Raw genomic sequence first — 18771 nt, 5'->3', positions numbered from 1 at the left:
TACCGAATTGTTTATCAAGCTTACTCTTCAGTTGTCTATTAGGGAATGGAAGCTTGATAACTGGGCTCTGCACATCTCTTCCCTTATCCTGCGATTTACCCTGCACAGAAACATTAGTAGGGTTAGTATCTATTTGTAGCCCTACAGGGCTAGCAGGATTACCGTTTGGTATAGAGGAATCTAGATCAGGAACTGGTCTATCTTCCTTTGGCATAGGAGGTCCATCATAATGTGAACCACTCCTTAGAGTGATTGCATTAGCATGATCTGTAGGATGGATAGGTTGTGATGGTAGAGCTCCCTGCTGACGGGATTGTAGGGTAGATGAAAGTTGTGCAATTTGATTGTCCATGATTTTATTATGGGCTAGAATAGAATCAATTTGCGCATCCCTACTCTCCATATGCTTTTGCATATTGGCAAGCATTGCTCTAATTTCCGTCATGGCAGGGTCGGAAGTTGATGAGGGTGATGCTTGGCTTTTCTGGCCGGCATTAGGATGATAATATTTTTGCTGTGGTGGTGTTTGCTGTTGTGGTTGTTGTGGAGGTGGAGGATTTTGTACATTGGTACTCCGGTATGAAAGATAAGGATGATTTTTATAACCGGCATTGTAGGAATTGGAATAGGGGTTATTTTTCCTATAGGTTTGAAAGGCATTAACTTGTTCCATAGAGCTCCTATAATATTGCTCCCAATGACCTACGATTCCACAATTTTCACAAAAAGCTTCATGGTTAGCAACAGCAGAAACATTAGCTACAGAGTTAGGATCAGCAGTAAGATTATCTAAGTTTTGACAAATAGATGTTAATTGAGCTTGCAGAAAGGATACAGAATCGACATTATGTTTTCCTTTATTTGCAAACCCTCTCGGATTCCCATATTGGGAATTGTGTATTGCCATGTCTTCGATAACCTGTCCTGCATCATCCACATTTAAATTCATAAACCTCCCACTAGCTGCCGAATCTAGTACCGATCTAGAAGAATTTCCAAGTCCATTATAAAATGCTTGGATCAATTGCCATTGTGCTAGATTGTGGTGGGGGCACTCTCTCTGTAGATCATTGAACCTCTCCCAAGCCTCATATAATGTTTCGTCGGCCTCTTGAGCGAAGTTCTGAATAGCACTCCTTAGCACCGCTGTTCTCTTTGCAGGATAATATTTATTATAGAAATTCAAAGCAAGAGTTTCCCAGTCAGTAATACCAAGTGCAGTTCTATTCAAACCATTAAACCATAATTTTGCTTTGCCACATAATGAAAAGGGAAAAATAATCTCCCTGATTTGGTCTTGCGTGACCCCGGCTTGTCTAATGGTGTTACAATATTGGCAGAAATCTGCGATGTGAAGATTGGGATCTTCACCCTTAGCTCCATTGAACTGCTTCCTCTCTATCATAGTGATAAATTGGGGCTTGATCTCAAATTGAACTCCATCTAGAGCCGGAGTGGGAGTAAGGTGCGGGAAATCTGCGAGCTTCGGTTGCGAATAATCACTGAGTTTCTTCTGGGCCGTCATCTCTGATTCTGAATCTGAAGGAATATCTGTGTCACTAGAATCAGGGGGAGGATCTCTTCGATCGTTGTCCTCCTCAGAACCCGCCAGAATTTGTCTATAGAGTCTCCTTTGCCTATGAAAAGAACGCTCGATCTCAGGATCAAAAGGGATGTCACCTGATCTGGAACACCTGGGCATAAACAAAGAACTAAAGACAAATATGAGATTTGCCTCAAAGAACTAATGTTCTCTGAGGCAAAAGGGGGGATAATCTAGACTACAAAAATATAATCAGAAAATAAAAATAAAACCGTTTCCCCGGCAACGGCGCCAAATTTTGACAGGGTAAAGTCGTATCCCCTAATAAAAAATAATTACCTAAATCACTAACTACAGTAGATAGGGAAGTAGGGTCGAACTCCACATGGAAACAAGTCTTTTTAATTCTAATTAATTATTATAATCTAAATTGTCTAAGTAACCAATATTTTTAGGTATGAAATCTATACTACGAAGAATAAGTTTAGGGAGAAAAGAATCAATAATAAGGAAACCTAGGGTCACAGGTTCACCAATAATTAATATTCCGGGATAGAACGAAGTAATTAATAATTAACAATGCACAGATAACATGATTAACAGGCTCTCGCAATTTATTAATCAACATAGATCTAACAGGCTCTCGCAATTACTAGACCTAAGTTCCTATTAAAATTAGCCTTTAATATTAAATCAACATCTGCTCGATTCATCAATTCAATATTGCTAAACATTCACAATCAAATTACATCTGCTCGATTCATAATCTAATTGCAAAGAATTAAAACAATTCAATAGGAAATTATCATGCAATATCAATAATCAATAATAACAAACTATCCCTTCATATTAATTATGGATCCCCATAAACCCTAGAATGGAACTACTCACTAATCATCATAACTAAATTAATCAAGTAAATAATTAAAAGCATAATCAAGAAAACAATTAAAATAGCTGAAATTAAAAAGGGAAGAAATTGTACCAAAAATAAATCTGGAATTAAAGGAAGTATTTAGAACAAAAGTTCAGAGAGAATTTTAGAGAGAGAAGAATACGAAGTAGAGAGAGAAAGTCTAAGAAAGAAGGTAACTAATAATTCCGTACAAAACGTATTTAAACCTCTCCTAAAAACAAGAATTAGAACTAAACTAATCAGCTACTAAGAAAACACGCGCCTGGTCGGGCGAAGGGCCGCCCGATCGGGCCCGCCTTTTTACAACGCCCACTGCTGGCATGCCGCGCCCGATCGAGCCTACGCTCACCCGATCGGGCGCGCTTCTTCCTTAAGGGTGCCTTTGCGCGCATCCGCCCGATCGGGCATATGCTTGCCCGATCGGGCCCGGTCTTCTTCTTCGAGGCTTGGACTTCGATTGGGCTAGATTTCTCGGCCCAATCCGGATTTCCTCTCGGGTCTCGAATACTTGGTCCAAATGCCTCGTGATCCCAATTACCGAGCCCTTAATCAGCTGCTCTCATCAATCCTGGGCTCCAAAAGTGGTCGTGTCCTTCTAGCTTCCGTAGTCGATCCAATAAGCCCGGGAAAATGCTCCAAGAGTGTAATTTCCTGTAAAATACAACTAAAACTACGAAAACACTAGAACACACAAATTAGTAATAACAGTGGCCCGAAAGAGCCAAAAACACTACTAATAACGACCAAGGGACGGGGATAAAACACTATATAAACTAGACATATCACAAAGCTTGACCAATATTTGAACATAGATCTTGACCTTAGGTTGCGAACTCTTTTTACATCATCGTGACTAAATGCTATGTGGTTTATTTGGTGCTAACCCGCATGTGTTTGCTCTTTTTGTTTAACGTATGACCGAGGGTTTTTATTTCCACATAGTAATTAGTACGGACTTAAAATTGATTAAAACGTGGAAATTATGCAAATTTAGGCCTGGAATTGCGCATCGTGTCACGGCAGGTCTGCCGCGCCACGGTGTGCAATGCCGTGACATGGTGCATTGTTCCGTCTAACGGTGCACTGTATCGTGTCACGACAGTCAGCACCGTGACACGGTGCCCAGAAGAATTGTCCAGTTAGTTTATTTTGGTCTTTGTGCATGCTTATGTGGTTCGTGTGTCTGGTTTGATGTCCTGTCTAGTTGTACGGTCATAACACGTGTCCATAACCTTCACTTAATCACTCACATGTCGTGTTCACACACTTTTCTATTAGTCGTGCACCATTTTATGACCGTACTTTAGGGTGGTCTTGTGTCTTTTTTTTGTCATTTTTTTTTTCGGAGTAAGTCGGATGATATCCTCCCATACCTTTTTTTTTTAAAAAAAATAATAAAAAAAATAAAGCAAATTTCAAAAAAACAAAAAAATTTTATTTCTGGATGGGTCAAGGTTAATTTTGGTCATTAAAGGTGTGTTTGTTTCGGTGTCACAGCACTTGGTCGAGAAGCAGGGGTAGATTGTTACGGTTCGAGTCAATAACTCAACAACCTCTTATACTAAAGAGGCGTACAAGGAAATCGCCACAATCATCTCCACAAAGTCCGTCTTCGGTTTACTTTCAACCAATGGCTACTAAGGAGGATATCGAGAGCATCAACAAGACCATTGAGATGTTGTCCAACATGATGCAAACACTCACCACTAGAGTCAACACGGTAGAGCAAGACAATCAAAACAATGTCACTGCCGCTGCAATGGACAAGATCAAAGAACAAATGAGTAAGATCTCTAAAGAATTCACTTATGTGGAGCAACCTGTCACCTCTTCGTCCCTAAGGGACAAACTTCCTGAGAAGTTTTCCACTGCTGACATTCCCAAGTTCAAGCTTACTAATAATCCGCTGTTTCACTTGAAGGCCTTTTCTGCGACCATGGCTCTTAAGGGATTAGATGTGACACTCTTCCCTACTGTGTTCCCTTTTTCCTTGGAGCATTCCTGTCAACAGTGGTTCTACTCTCATGAATCCAAACATGTTGCGACCTAGGAGGATGTTACTGAAAGCTTTATGAACCATTACAAGTGTAAAATCCAAGCCAAGACTTCTGAACGTGAACTCTCTATTCTCAAACAGAAGGAGAATGAAGGCTTTACTACTTACCTAAGCAGGTGGAGAGAAATAGCTGCGTTCTTGGTGGATCCTCCCAAGGAGAAAGAGATGGTTCGCCTGTTTATTGCAAATCTAACTCATAAGTATAAGCAACACTTGAAGTTTCTGCCTTTAAATACCTTCGAAGCTGTGTACGATATTGGAATCAATATCGAAGATGAACCGATGAAGACTGCTGGTAGAAACAATAATAACAACACTTGGAAAAACAAGAAGAACGACACTCCTTCTTCGTCTTCCAAGCCCAATAATGCTAACAAAAATGTCAATGTCAATGATGTGCTAGCTCTTAATGCTTCCCCTCAAAGATTCCAAAGGCAAAGGAGGGTTTACACGCCTTTGGGAATGACTTATGATGCTGCTTTTGACCGCTTTCATAGTCAAGGACTAATTATGCCAATTGGACCTTTTCCAGAACCTCGGCCAGAGAACAGAACTGCTAGCTATGACCCCAATGCTCATTGCAAGTTTCATCAAGGCAAGGGTCATACTACTGAGAAGTGTTGGAGTTGAAGGATGCGATCCAAGACCTGATTGGTGCTAATCAACTTCCTGTCCCTCCAGGGGGAAAGAAGCCTAATATTCAAACAGGTCCTCTTTCTGATGCTTTGGCTATCATGGGAGATGAAGTCTCCTTTGATCCGTCAATACTCATTCAACCTATGAATGAACCTCTGTAGGAAGTTGTATTTGTCTCAAACTATGAAGAAGTAAATGGAATTTGGGATAGTGACAATGAAGATGTCTATCTCAAAGATATAGCCTGTTTGTCTCTTGGCACAAGTGAAGATGTTTAGGGAGACCTTGAGGTCAAATTTCTCACTAGAAGTGGACAGTTGCAACAACCTAGTCCACCTACACCTCCATCGCAATCACAACCAATAGTTGATCCCATCGACCTTGTGAACAACAATGTGGTCAAACAATTACAAATGACCAAGGTAGAAATGAATGTATGGAAGCTTTTGGCCACATCTCACGAGCATCGAAAGGCTGTGATGAATGCTCTGGTGAGAATAAGAGTTGATAATGATATGACTCCTCAAGGATTGGTCAACTTTCTCATACTGAATTGCCAAGTACCAGCAATCTGATTTCTTTCTCTGACAAGGATCTGCCCCTGGAAGGGGACCAACATAACAAGGCCTTACACCTCACTGTGGTGTGAAGACAGATGAACGTCCCTATGAGCCTGGTTAATAATGGTTCTGCAATCAATGTATGCCCACTCCGCACTGCAAAGAAGTTGGGCATAAAAAATGAAGAATTGACTCCCTCTACTCAAGGGATTCGTGCTTACGATAATACTCGCCGTCAAGTCGTGGGTACTATCATGCTAAACATAACTACTGGAGCCATTGAACGTCGCACCAAGTTTCAGGTGGTGGACATTAAGGCTTCTTTCAATCTTCTGTTAGGTCGTCCTTGGCTTCATGAACTAAAGGTGATCCCATTTTCGTTGCACCAAAAGGTGAAAGATATAGTTGGAGGGGTTCCAATTACCATTGATGCCTCCCCCATACGCATTCAAGTTATCGATACTCCCATGGTCCATGTCGAACATGACGAGGAAGATGAAGATCTCTGGGGATTTTTGTTGGATGATGTTCTCATGATCGAAGAAGAGGAGAAGTGTCGCCTTGACTTTGATCCTTATTCAAACACCAATGTAAATGCCATTATGAAGAAGCAAGGGCATTTCCCTAGAATGACCCTCAGACTCAAAAAGAAAATGGCTGAACTTTAGGGCCATCCTGGTGCACTTAAGAAGGATACCTTTGGCTTGGGATTCAAGCCAACAAAAGAAGATGTGAAACAAGCTCTCATGAAAATGAAGGCTCGCAATAATGCTCGAACCATGAAGAAGGAAATGGCCATGGACCCATATCCCTTCACTCTCAATGGCCAGTACATCAAAGAAGGGAACTTCCCATGCTATGAATTCCCTGAGCCTTTCGTCCACATGGGAAGCGTGAGCCAGGTTTCAAGATGTTCCTTGATTGTGACTTTGTCAATGAAGGCGATGAGTTCTTCACAACTGAGAAACCAGCTAGTCCAAGCTCTGATGATATGAACATTAATCTTATTTTTGGACTAGAAAAGAATGAATCCAAGCCTGTCTGCAATGATGATTCTGAACTCATTCAAGCTGTCATATCAAGCAAAGATTTTGACCCCTATGAATTAATCGTACTGGCTGATAATGTGTCAAAAGGATGGCGCAAGACGGTGAAGATCACTACGCCAAGTGGAGAGAAGTTGGAAGTGACCGCTGGCGAAGGTCCTATGTTTGACGAATCTGAGTCGTCTGGGTCCGAGTTCGAGTATGAGTCTAAGTCTGTAGACGAGTCTTTAGGATCTGAGGCCGACCCCCTTTCTGCTATAGAGTCTAATGATGAGTATCTTGTTGAGTCTCCTCTTTCTATCCCAAATAATTCTGGCGAGTTCGCAGCTGGCCTTGCCCTCCTTGGTGTAATGACCAATGAATTTAATGAGATGAGTACCTTTGCTTACGATGCGTGTCATTCCCCTAACCTTGATCAATATTGCTTTGCTAATGATAAAACTGACAAAGAAATAATAAAAGCAATGGAATAACACGAAAATAAAACAACAATCATTGAAGATACAGAAACAGTTAATATTTCCAATGATACGACTATCAAAGAAGTAAAAATTGGATTAACACTAAGTCAAGACGAACACAAAGAGCTAATTAACTTGCTTAATGAATTTGTTAATGTATTTTCTTGGTCATACCAAGATATGCCAGGAATTGACAGGGATATAGCTTATCATACAATACCACTCATTCCAGGTATGAAGCCAGTCAAACAAAAGCCGCGCCATATGAAACCGGATGTGGCTCTCAAAATCAAGGAAGAAATCAGAAAGCAATTGGCTGCAGGTTTCATCAAAGTATCCAAGTATCCAAAATGGATAGCTGTAGGGAATATTTCAAGCATTACGCCAAACTTGAACCCCACTGTGATCATACACTAAAGTACAAGGGAAAAAATATAGAGCAAAAGAGTCGCCAACAAGTTTTAGGAACTTGTAAACCGTTCACGAGGTGAAGGTTACACCCCTTAACGATCCAAGAGATTGTCAACTCCAATAGGTATGGAACCATGACTGGTAGTTCGGGCATGAAGGTACAAATCCAACCTAAAAGAGATTGAACCTGCCCTAATATTATGCCTCTACTTTATTCTGATCGTATTCATGTGCGCTTTCTGACTAACATGCAATCAATAGGTTTACCCTAATTAAACCTGTTTATCTATGTTGGTTAAATATTAATGCACAAATAAATCTATTATTGGCGATCACTTGAATTATAATCAAATTAACCCTAAACAAGATTATTAATTATCTTATTAAGCGTGATTACAAGTACCAATTCCCTTTAAACATGCATAAAAGGCGCGATCAAGCAATAACAATATATAAACATCAAGCAACATAATCATGATAATAAAATTATAATCATAATTGAAATAACAATCATAATAATTAAAATCATCATGTTAAAGCATAATAATATTAATAGCAAGATCCTAAGCATGATACTAACTAGATTAATAACAAACCCTAGTATGTCACTAAACAATAAAGATCAAATATATAGCCCTTACATGATACTAACAAACATGGATATTAGGAAAGAACATAAAAGGCATTATACTTTTAATCATACTTTATATTATGATTTTTTAGTTGTTACCCTAAACATGATACTAGGAAGATCAAAATACCCTAACATGACGCTAGGAATCATAATAACAACCTAAGCATGATTTCTATATCATAATATCAATAAAAACCATTAAATCACACTTAGATGCCTCGTACCTCTTTCTAATAACAAAATACACGCGTTAGTAACTTCAAGGAAAATATAAAACAAAATATTAAATTAAATAATTGAAATAGAGATTAGGGACCAAACCCTAAGAAATTTAAACCTTTCACGTCTAGGGCGAAGGCAACTTCGAACTTGGCTAGGTGTTTCTCGGTCTTGTGAATGTGGAATTTTGTGTATAAAATTAGAGAGAAAAGAACTTTAGCTTAGAGAGAGAAGAGAATTAGAGAATTCTTGAGAATTGGTGATGAAAAACGGAGTTTTTAGGAGGCTATTTATAGAGAAAATCAGCCAAAGATAAAAAACAAATCAGAGTTTCGACGAGGAAAAAACAAGTTAGCGCTAGGCGCTAATGTCTGGCGTTAGGCGCTAATTAATTTCTTCACGCGTTTTCTAAATTCAGATAGAATTTAGCCGTACAGAAGGGCAAAATCGTATTTTCCTTAAAAACATTCTTTTATTTTGATTAAAACTCCAAAAAGTCAACAAAAGTCAATTTTATCAATGCTAATTGAATTAGGAATGAAAAGAACCTTCTAGAAGAATCTAGAAAACTAAAACCATTCCTAATTGCATTAGGAATGATAAATCCATATTAGGCCCTCCTCTAGATCATTGGGCCGCATATAAGGCTCAAACCGTGCCCAGTTTAGTAATTTGGCCATAACTTCCTCATTACTCATCGGAATTGGGCTTATAATATATCGTTGGAAAGCTTTTTTCAGGCGCGATCCAACTACACCATTATTGGACCCATACTATGGACCAACCAAACTGGATTGGCTGTTTTCTTAAAATAATTTTTCAAAAACAAAGAGAAAAGAAATTAAAACTATCCGCAACACTAGACTTTCCACACTTTCACTTCATTCGATTATGATTCGACGTGAAAGGTACTCATCACTGGGTTTGGTTTTGGGGAGACACAAATGGGTGTCTACAGAATCCCCCACTTTGATCGAGTTTGGAGAAACGCAAGTTTTGAAAACAAAAGTCAAAGTATCGATAGGGACGGAGAATGATTCAGAACATTCTGCAATTCTATATCACTCTTGTAACGCCAATACCTGGAAACTAGCATTAGTCAAATAGATAAAAGAGTTAAGAAACGTGTATCTTGCACCGTCGAGCACACTTCTCTGAAGGTAACCGTTTTGCTGCTGCATTGCTGTATTTCTGTATTTTTGACGACCTTCTACAAGCTAGAGAATGCCGCCTGAAGACTGCTACGCTTGTAACGGCCTCCAATTCCGCCATGATAGACTTCTGCAAGCTAGAGAAAACCCATCGAAGATTGCTTCGCATGAAACCACCTTCTAGAACTTTGTGACCATCTTCCGCAAGCTAGGGAACACGATCGAAGACAACTTCGCTTGAAATCACCTTCAGTTGTTTGTGACAACTCTTCGCAAGCTAGGGAACGCTGCCGAAGATATCCTCGCTTGAAGCTATCTTCATTTGTTACGATAATATTCCGAGGAAAATTACCGAAGACCCACGCTTTTCGATCTTGAAAAGCTCGCTTGAACTTTGCTTCCTCTATGCCTGTACGTCGGCGCTTTTGCTGCTTTTGAACCTTTATGTCGGTGACTTTGCTGCTTTTTGAACCTGTATGTCGGTGCCTTTTGCTGAATGAAACAGTATGTTGGTGCCTTGCGATGAGCCAATGCTTAGGCGCTTTAAGCTAAGTGAGACGATCATTCATTAGGTCGATCACTTTATGTAATTGTAATCGAGCCGATTACTAAATCATGTCAAATTTCTTTGAGGGGCTAACTGGCGTACCAAGGAATCCAAAATATATTGCAAGAAGTTGGAACAACCGCACCGAGTGGCTGGACAGTCTGTCGCCGCTGATATAATGCTAGCGCCGCATATATGGCTCTAGCGCCAGACGCTAGGACTAGCGCCAGGAGCTAAGCTTTAACGTCTGGCGCCAAGGCCTGTCGCTTGGCGCTAGAGTCAGTTTTTCCATAAATACCCCTTTCTTCTTCATTTCCACTGCTGCTGCTCGTTTTTTTGCTCGAGGATTTGCTTAGAACTTCAATTCACTCGTTCTTGCTCGTTTCTCAACCGAATTCGCTCAAATTTGTTGCAAATCAAAGCTTATTCCATCCATTTTCCCGATCTATGTAAGTTTTCTTCAAACTCATTCCGGTTTCCATGAATTTCGCATATGTTTATTCACGAATTTCTTGAAAATTCGAAACTTGATTTGCTTAATTCACTTTGTTTGTCAAATTTTACGCCATGAAATTGCTTGATTATGTTTATATGTTGCCTTGGGAGTAATTTGAGACTTGTTTGACTCAATTTGGTGAAGAAACGAACAAATTACCATTGTTGAACCTCTTAAGGTCGGGAAGACAATGTGGCTTGTTCTTAATGTTTTTGTTAGCAATTCTTGTCCAATTTGTCACAATAATTATTATAGTATTGCAAGAAATTGTTTGAATGGTCGAAAAATGCCGTATTTGCTCAATCCGAATTTGTGCTCCGTTTTAGTACTACGTACTCTATTTTTTGCGAACATAGTATCATGCGGCTAGGCGAACCTTAGATAATATAGAACCTTAATTTATGATAATTTTGCACAATGTAGCATGGCTAGACAGCGAGGTTCGGGTTTACGGTCTTGAGACGTTCGACGGGAGCACGAGCCCATAGAGGACGACGCCGACCCGTCCACTTCTCTCGGCCCTCTCCCAGAGTGGGATGAGCGGACTCTGTACTTCTCCCCCGTCCACCACATTTTTGAGAGGGTGCGACGTGGGATCACGGTCGGTAGGACGTGCTGCCATGGTTCAGGTTGCGACACTTTGGGCGACCTGTACAAGATGTATATCGGCAATGATAGAGAGGTGAGACTTCTCAAGGAGTCTTGCGGGCTGACTGCGCTTTTTGGGACCTCAGAGTCCATGATTGCCTCTAGCGGGGGTCATCACGTGGTTCGTGCTCTGGTGGAGTTCTTTTGGGACACCACCAATACTTTCCACTTTCCTTGGGGTGAGATGATGGTCACCCCGACCGACTTCAGTCTTATTACGGGACTGGAGTTTAGCTTTGTTGCGCTGTCGTTTGACAACGAGATCAGCGTCTATTTCCCTAAGGTCGAGGATCTGTTGGGTCCAATTGCTGTTCGGGCTCGTGCTGAGGTGGAGTCGACTCAGTTCAGCGTGAAGGGGATTCGCCGTTCGACTCTAGCATCGGCTTTTGATGACGATGCGACCACCCGAGAGCAGCGGGTGCACATCTTTGTGCTCATCTTACTGCCAGGGACGTTCTCCCCTGACAAGGGTAGTAGATTGCTGCTTTACTACCTACTTGCAGTCCTTGATCTACATTTGATCGGGATTTATGACTGGGTCAGCTTGGCCTATGCTGACTTCATTCGAGCGTTGTGAGACTCGTGTCGACACCGGTCCTTCACGGGGAGCGTCGCTCTATCCGGCTTTTGGAGGGTCGTAGAGGTATACTTTATCTCCCTTTAAAGTTTAGCTCTAAGATTTGATTAGCACTTGCTGATAATTTTTGCCTTTTGTAGATCTGGTTCTATGTAGACACCCAAATGTGTCTCCCCAAAACCAAACCCAGTGATGAGTACCTTTCACGTCGAATCATAATCGAATGAAGTGAAAGTGTGGAAAGTTTAGTGTTGCGGATAGTTTTAATTTCTTTTCTATTCTCTCTGTTTTTGAAAACTTATTTTAAGAAAACAGCCAATCCAGTTTGGTTTGTCCATGATATGGGTTCAATAGTAGTGTAGTTGGATGGGGCTTGCCAAGAGCTTTCCAACGATATATTATAAGCCCAATTCCGATGAATATTGAGGAAGTTATGGCCAATTTACTAAACTGGGCCCGGTTTGAGCTTAATATGCGGCCCAATGATCTTGGGGAGGGCCTAATATGATTTATCATTCCTAATGCAATTAGGAATGGTTTTAGTCTTCTAGATTCTTCTAGAAGGTTCTTTTCATTCCTAATTCAATTAGCATTGATAAATTGACTTTTGTTGACTTTTCAGAGTTTTAATTAAAATCAAAAAGCATTTTCGAGGAAAAGATACGATTTTATCCTCCAGTACGGCAAACTTATCTGATTTTCGAAAACGCGTCAAAAACAAGCCTGGCGCCTGACTCCAGGCATTGGCGCCTGGAACCAGGCCTGGCGCCTGGCGCCAATTAGCTGGTGCTGGCGCCAGCTCTGCTTTGCGTGCGCCAACCTCGTTTTGCGTGCGCCAAGTGCTCTGTTTTGATATTTTATCTTTTTGGCTGATTTCTCTATAAATAACGTATTAAAAACTCCGTTTTCATTCACCAATTCTCACCAATTTTGATCAACAATTAGTTTTCATTCGTAATCATTAATTCCCTAATTCTCTCTTGATTATTTCATATCTCTCTCCTTCTTTCTCAAAACTTGCTTTTACATACAAAATTCCGCACTCGCAAGATCTAGAAACACCTAGCCATATTCGAAGTTGCCTTCGCCCTAGACGTGAAAGGTTTAATTTATGAGGGTTTGGTCCCAAATCTCTCTTTCAATTATTTAATTTAATTGTTTGTTTATTATTTTCCTTGAAGTTACTAACGTGTGTATTTTGTAATTAGAAAGAGATACGAGGTATCAAAGTAAGTGCTTTAATGGTTTTAATTGATATTATGATGTAGACATCATGTTTATATTGTTGTTATGATATTCCTAGTATCATGTCTAGGGTAATTTTAATATTAAATATGATTGTTAATATGCTTCCTATGTTCTTCCTAATATTTGTGATTGTTAGTATCATGTTAGGGTTAAAGATTTGATTTTTATTGCTTAGTGACATGCTAGGGTTTGCTATTAATCTTGTTAGTATCATGCCTAGGATCTTGCTATTTTTATTATGCTTTAATATTAACATGAATATGATTATAATTTATAATTGTTATAATGATGATTATGAATATTATTATTATTATTATTATTTTGATGATGATTATTTTATTTATGATTATTATTGTTTTGATTATGATTATAATTTTATAATGATGATTATTATTATTTTTATGATTATAATTATTATTATAATGATTTATTATTATGTTGCTTGATATTTATTTTTTATTGCTTGATCACACCTTTTAATGCATGTTTAAAGGAAATTGGTACTTGTAATCACGCTTAATAAGATAATTAATAATCTTGCTTAGGGTTAATGTGATTATAATTCAAGTGATCGCCAATAATAGATTTGTTTGTGCATTAATATTCGACCAACATAGATAAACAGGTTTAGGGTTAATCCTATTGATTGCACGTTAGTTAGAAAGCGTACATGAATACGATCAGAATAAAGTAGAAGCCTATTATTAGGGCAGGTTCAATCTCTTTTAGGTTGGATTTGTACCTTCATACCCGAACCCTTATTTGGTTCTAGACCTTATGGAGTTGACGATCTCTTGGATCGTTAAGGGGTGTAACCTTCACCTCGTGAACGGTTTACAAGTTCTTACAAGTTCCTAAAAAAACTTGTTGGCGACTCTTTTGCTCTATCTTCTTTCCCTTTGGATGCCACCGTACTTTAGTGTATGATCACAGTGGGGTTCAAGCTAGGGGTTTAACGCTTGAAAATTATTCCCTACAGTTTTTGGCGACTCCACTGGGGAGGATTTCTATTTTAATTCCTGAATTTGTTTCGGTAATGATTTAGAATGAGTGGATGAGACTCGAAACGTTCTAAGTATTTCATGTGCGTAATTTTGATTAACATTATTGTCATATGCATAAAAAAGATCTCATTGGAAAGACCATCTGTAATGAGTTAAAAACATAGGATTTTACACGTAGGAAATTTGAGAAATATCTTTCACAACTAGGACTGAAATAACACCGCGCGAAACTGGAAAATTTTATCGAGCACAGAAAGCTGCTGAGGCATGTGGGAAGTAGCGTCAGGGGCCAGAGCATTGGCGCCAGCATTTTAACTGTAGCGCCAGACGCCAGTATTGGCGCCAGGCGCTACAGTTAAAAGCTGGCGCCAGTCTCTGTTTGCTGGCGCCAATTTCCCCCAATACCGAGCCAGAAATATGTGTTCTAATTTCGACCTGTTTTTCGTATTGTTTGCTTGATCCTACTTCCTGATTGAAATTTTTCTCACTTTTCTGAAACCCATATGTGTTCTACATATGGACATAACCCTCTGGGAATTCATGCTCCATCTACCCGATTGAACGCTCCGTGCAACAAAGGGTACATCCGAGATGTCGAATTCACCAAACCATGGAAGCGAGTTTTTTCTAAAACTCGCGGTGTCCCATCCACTTGCGCCAACCCTTCACGGTTAGGCTTCCGCGCGGTGCATTCGGACAATTAACCATGGACCCTCTATTGATTAAACCATATCCCGAACTTTAGAGAACTAGAGCCATGGTTAGGTTGCAAACTCATTGCATCATGTTGTGACTACTTGACTACTTGTGCATATCCTACTTGTGCATACTTATTATGTGACTAAATTAATCGTTTGGCTTGACTTGTGTTTGTAAATAAGTCTTAATAAACTAATTAATGACTAAAGGACTTTGTTTAATTAATTAATTAATTAATTTGAGCTAAAAAAAAAACTTAAAATCGAGTCATAGTCCCTTTAAGTCAACCCGGATTTTTATTCCCGTATACTGCACAAGCGTCAACTTATTTTGGTCATAGCCGGAGTTCTAGGAAGAGTTACGAGTCGTAAAACCTATGGATCTGTAGCCCCGAGTTTTATCTTTAATTTGGCGTTGGTTTCATCCAAATCAGAGTCACAGATAAAAAGTTATGACTAAAATACCACAGTCTGTCCAGTTTAATGCATGTACGTGAAGTCTTAACTTAGTCTTTGCTTGAGTCTAGTCATATAGTCTAGCCACATGGTCATGACACGAGTCTTAACGTACCATCTACACTCACTAGTATTAGCATACACTTTGAGTATATGTCACCATGACCATGTCTTAGGTTCATGCATGAGTCGGTCTTTTTCCGTCATTTGAGTTGGGGGGTACATTCCATTTGTAATTCTTCATATTCCTCCACCTCCATCATTATTCTTCACATTCTATTCCATTATTCTTCACTTCCTCCATCCATTGCATGTCGAATAAAGCTTGAGTCAAATAATTAGCAATAAGTATCCCCAAATTCCTTTTCCACAATACTTGGTCGAGGAGAGAGGGGCGATTAATCAAGGACAACCTCTTTTTGATAAACCGATTCGTCAAAAGAGGAAGGCTAAAAGGATAATGGCAAGTCAAGAAGAAGTCAATGAGCTTAGGAACCAATTGGTTACCGTGACTGAGACACTGAAGCTACTCACACTCAAGATCGATGATCCCGTGAAGCAACAACAAATGAACCTACAACAAATGAACCTCATGCAAGAAAGCTTGAGCAAGCTATCTAGTGACTACAAATTTCAGGGCATGAGTTCACAAGGGGTCTCGCTGGACAAGGAACTTCTTCCACATAATTTCAACGCCACTGACATCCCTAAATTCAAGGCAACGGATAATCCTTACTTTCATCTAAGAGCTTTTGAAACCATAATGAGTATTAAGGGTATTGATAAGAAGGTTTTCCCCTCTCTGTTCTCACTATCTCTTGAAACCGTTTGCCAACAATGGTACTTCTCCCTTGACAAAGAGAAAACCTCTACCTGGGAATCGATAGTAAACGCTTTCATTGATAGATACAAGTGCAATATTCAAGTTGAAACCGATCATAGACAACTTGAGATGCTAAGACAAAAAGAGAATGAAGGCTTTACTTCTTTCTTTAATAAGTGGAGGGAAACTTCTGCCAAGATGATTGAGGTCCCCACCGAAAAGGAGACTGTGAGGATGTTTATCAAGAATCTCCAAGAGAAGTATTCGAAGCATTTAAAATATCAACACAACTTGAATACTTTCAAGGCCGTTTATGACGTCGGAATTGAAATCGAAGATGACCTCGCAAAGCAAAAAGCTACTAACAATAGTAACCACGGTGGCTGGAAAGGAAAGAAGAACGACAATCCTTCTTCTTTCGAAAACGCGCACTCTAGTAACAATGTTAGTACCTTTGATCTCAGTGAAGTTTTAGCCATGGATAACCAAGGATCTAAGAAGCAACTAAGGAGAGACTTCACCCCCATTGGGATGAGCTACGATACTGCCTTCGATCGACTCCATGCCAAAGGACTCATTACTCCCATTGGACCTATTCAAGATCCCCCACTTAAGAAGAGATTGCCTAGTTGGAATCCCAAACGAACACTGCAAGTACCACCAAGGTAGGGGTCATGCTACTGAGAGCTGTTGGAAGCAAAAGGAGGATATCCAACGTTTGATTGATAATAACAAGCTTCCCATGCCTCCAGATAATAAGAAGAGCGAGTGATGATAAAGGAAACAACGCGAGACAAGAGGCGAGCTTCAACGACAAGATTTCGTGACCTCTTTTTTCTATTTCTTTTTTTTTATTTTCCCCAATAAGTCTAGCATAGGCACCTTTTTATTCTCCTTAGATTTATTTTGTAGGATCATTATATAATTCTTTTAATAAAAATGAGCATTTTTTTTCTTATATGTGATCATTTCATTGCATTAAAAAATAAAAAAAAAATAAAAAAACTCCATGTCGAATTAAGCACAAGGTATACCAATGATTTAAGGCACCCCTTGTAGCCACATTATATTACCTTTCACCCTTCAATTATACATCTTTTTTTTGGTAAACCACTTTGAGCCTCGTCTAACGATAGACCTTTCTTTTTTTCAACCTACATCTACCTAACCTTGGGATGGGATGGTGTGCAACTTATGCAATTCTAAAAAAAGGGCTTGGGCAAATTCAAAAAAATTAAAATAGCAAAAATAAGCAAAAGCAAAAAAATAAATAAAAGTGTGCAAAAGGGCAAGTGTTCCAATGTCTTTGATATGAAAATATCTTCGATAAGAACACGTCTCAGATTGCGTCTCTTATCGAGTGCTCGGTACCGTGCCTGAGAAACATGAATGCCAAGTGAGTGATAGACCGCATGATTGGGATTTCCCACACTTATAAAAATAAAATAGATGCTAAAGCAAAAGATAAAAGAGAGCTAAAAAGGAGCTAAAACTCAAGCATAAAAATATAAAGATTCAAAAGCGAAGTTGCACACCTTAGGGGCTTATCTAGGGTCTTGAGCCTTTATCCCCTTCTTTAAACCTTTAGCTTAACCACGTTACAACCCTTAAAAAGACCTTTTTGAGGTATACACACTTGTGCGAGGTTCGGCTAGAGCTACGTTCGACCTGATTCCTAACGGATACGTAGGCAACCTCACATCGAGGTGCGGCCGAAATAAACATGCATTTATATTCACATTCACACACTTACACCATGATCATATCAAGGGATCTCCAATGCTCATCCCTATTCATTTAGAGCTAGACTTGGGGGCTTCATCCTTATATCATTAGCTTACCTAGCCTAAGAGTCACCATCATTTGACTCTTCTTGAAATAATATTCTTTCCACACACTAAGCTCTTGCGGCCTAACTTAAGTGTCACTTTCACACACTGCACAGATACATGACCAAATATATTTTCCTTAGGAACCCTTTGTCATGACATCTTAACGCTGAAGCATGCTTCGTCAAAATCAATCATAATTATCATTGCATCACGAAGTATGAAATGCTTAGCCTCCGTGCCTAAGTTACCCAAATGCTTTCATCATTGAGTTAACAGTTGAGATAGCCTAGGGTGGATTAATCCTTGCACCTTGAGAGATAGTATCAAACAATATTTGACTAAGCTCATTCAACATGCACCTTCAAAAACTTCGATTCTTTTTTTTCGCGTCTTTCTTTTTCGGGAGAAAGTCGGTACCCTCCACAAAAATGACGAAATTTTTTTGCTTTTTTGCATTTTCGAGTTGCGCGATCACATTACAATGCACACACGAGTCATGTACACATTGAGTCATGTCGTGTCATATCACTTTGATTTGAGTCTAACACATATGTGTCAAACACTTTGAGTTGAGTCAACCTCGAGTCAATCACAGTGAGTCAAGTTTATGCCTTGAGTCGTGTCAAGTCGATGAGTCAAGCAATGCTAAACCTTAGGTCAACCCTAAGATAAATGAAGAAATTGGAAAAGTTCTATAGTCAAAATAAATACAGGTGCAGCAGAATAGGCAGAGATATTTTAGCAACGACAGAGCTCGAAGCCTCTCAAAAAGGTGATTTCGACTTCATACAGCAATTTCGGGTTCCTTG

The sequence above is a fragment of the Chenopodium album genome, chromosome 6 (assembly GCF_948465745.1).
Source record: "Chenopodium album chromosome 6, dcCheAlbu1.1, whole genome shotgun sequence".
NCBI classification, from domain to species: Eukaryota; Viridiplantae; Streptophyta; class Magnoliopsida; order Caryophyllales; family Amaranthaceae; genus Chenopodium; species Chenopodium album.
Note: the sequence above shows the minus strand (reverse complement) of the source record.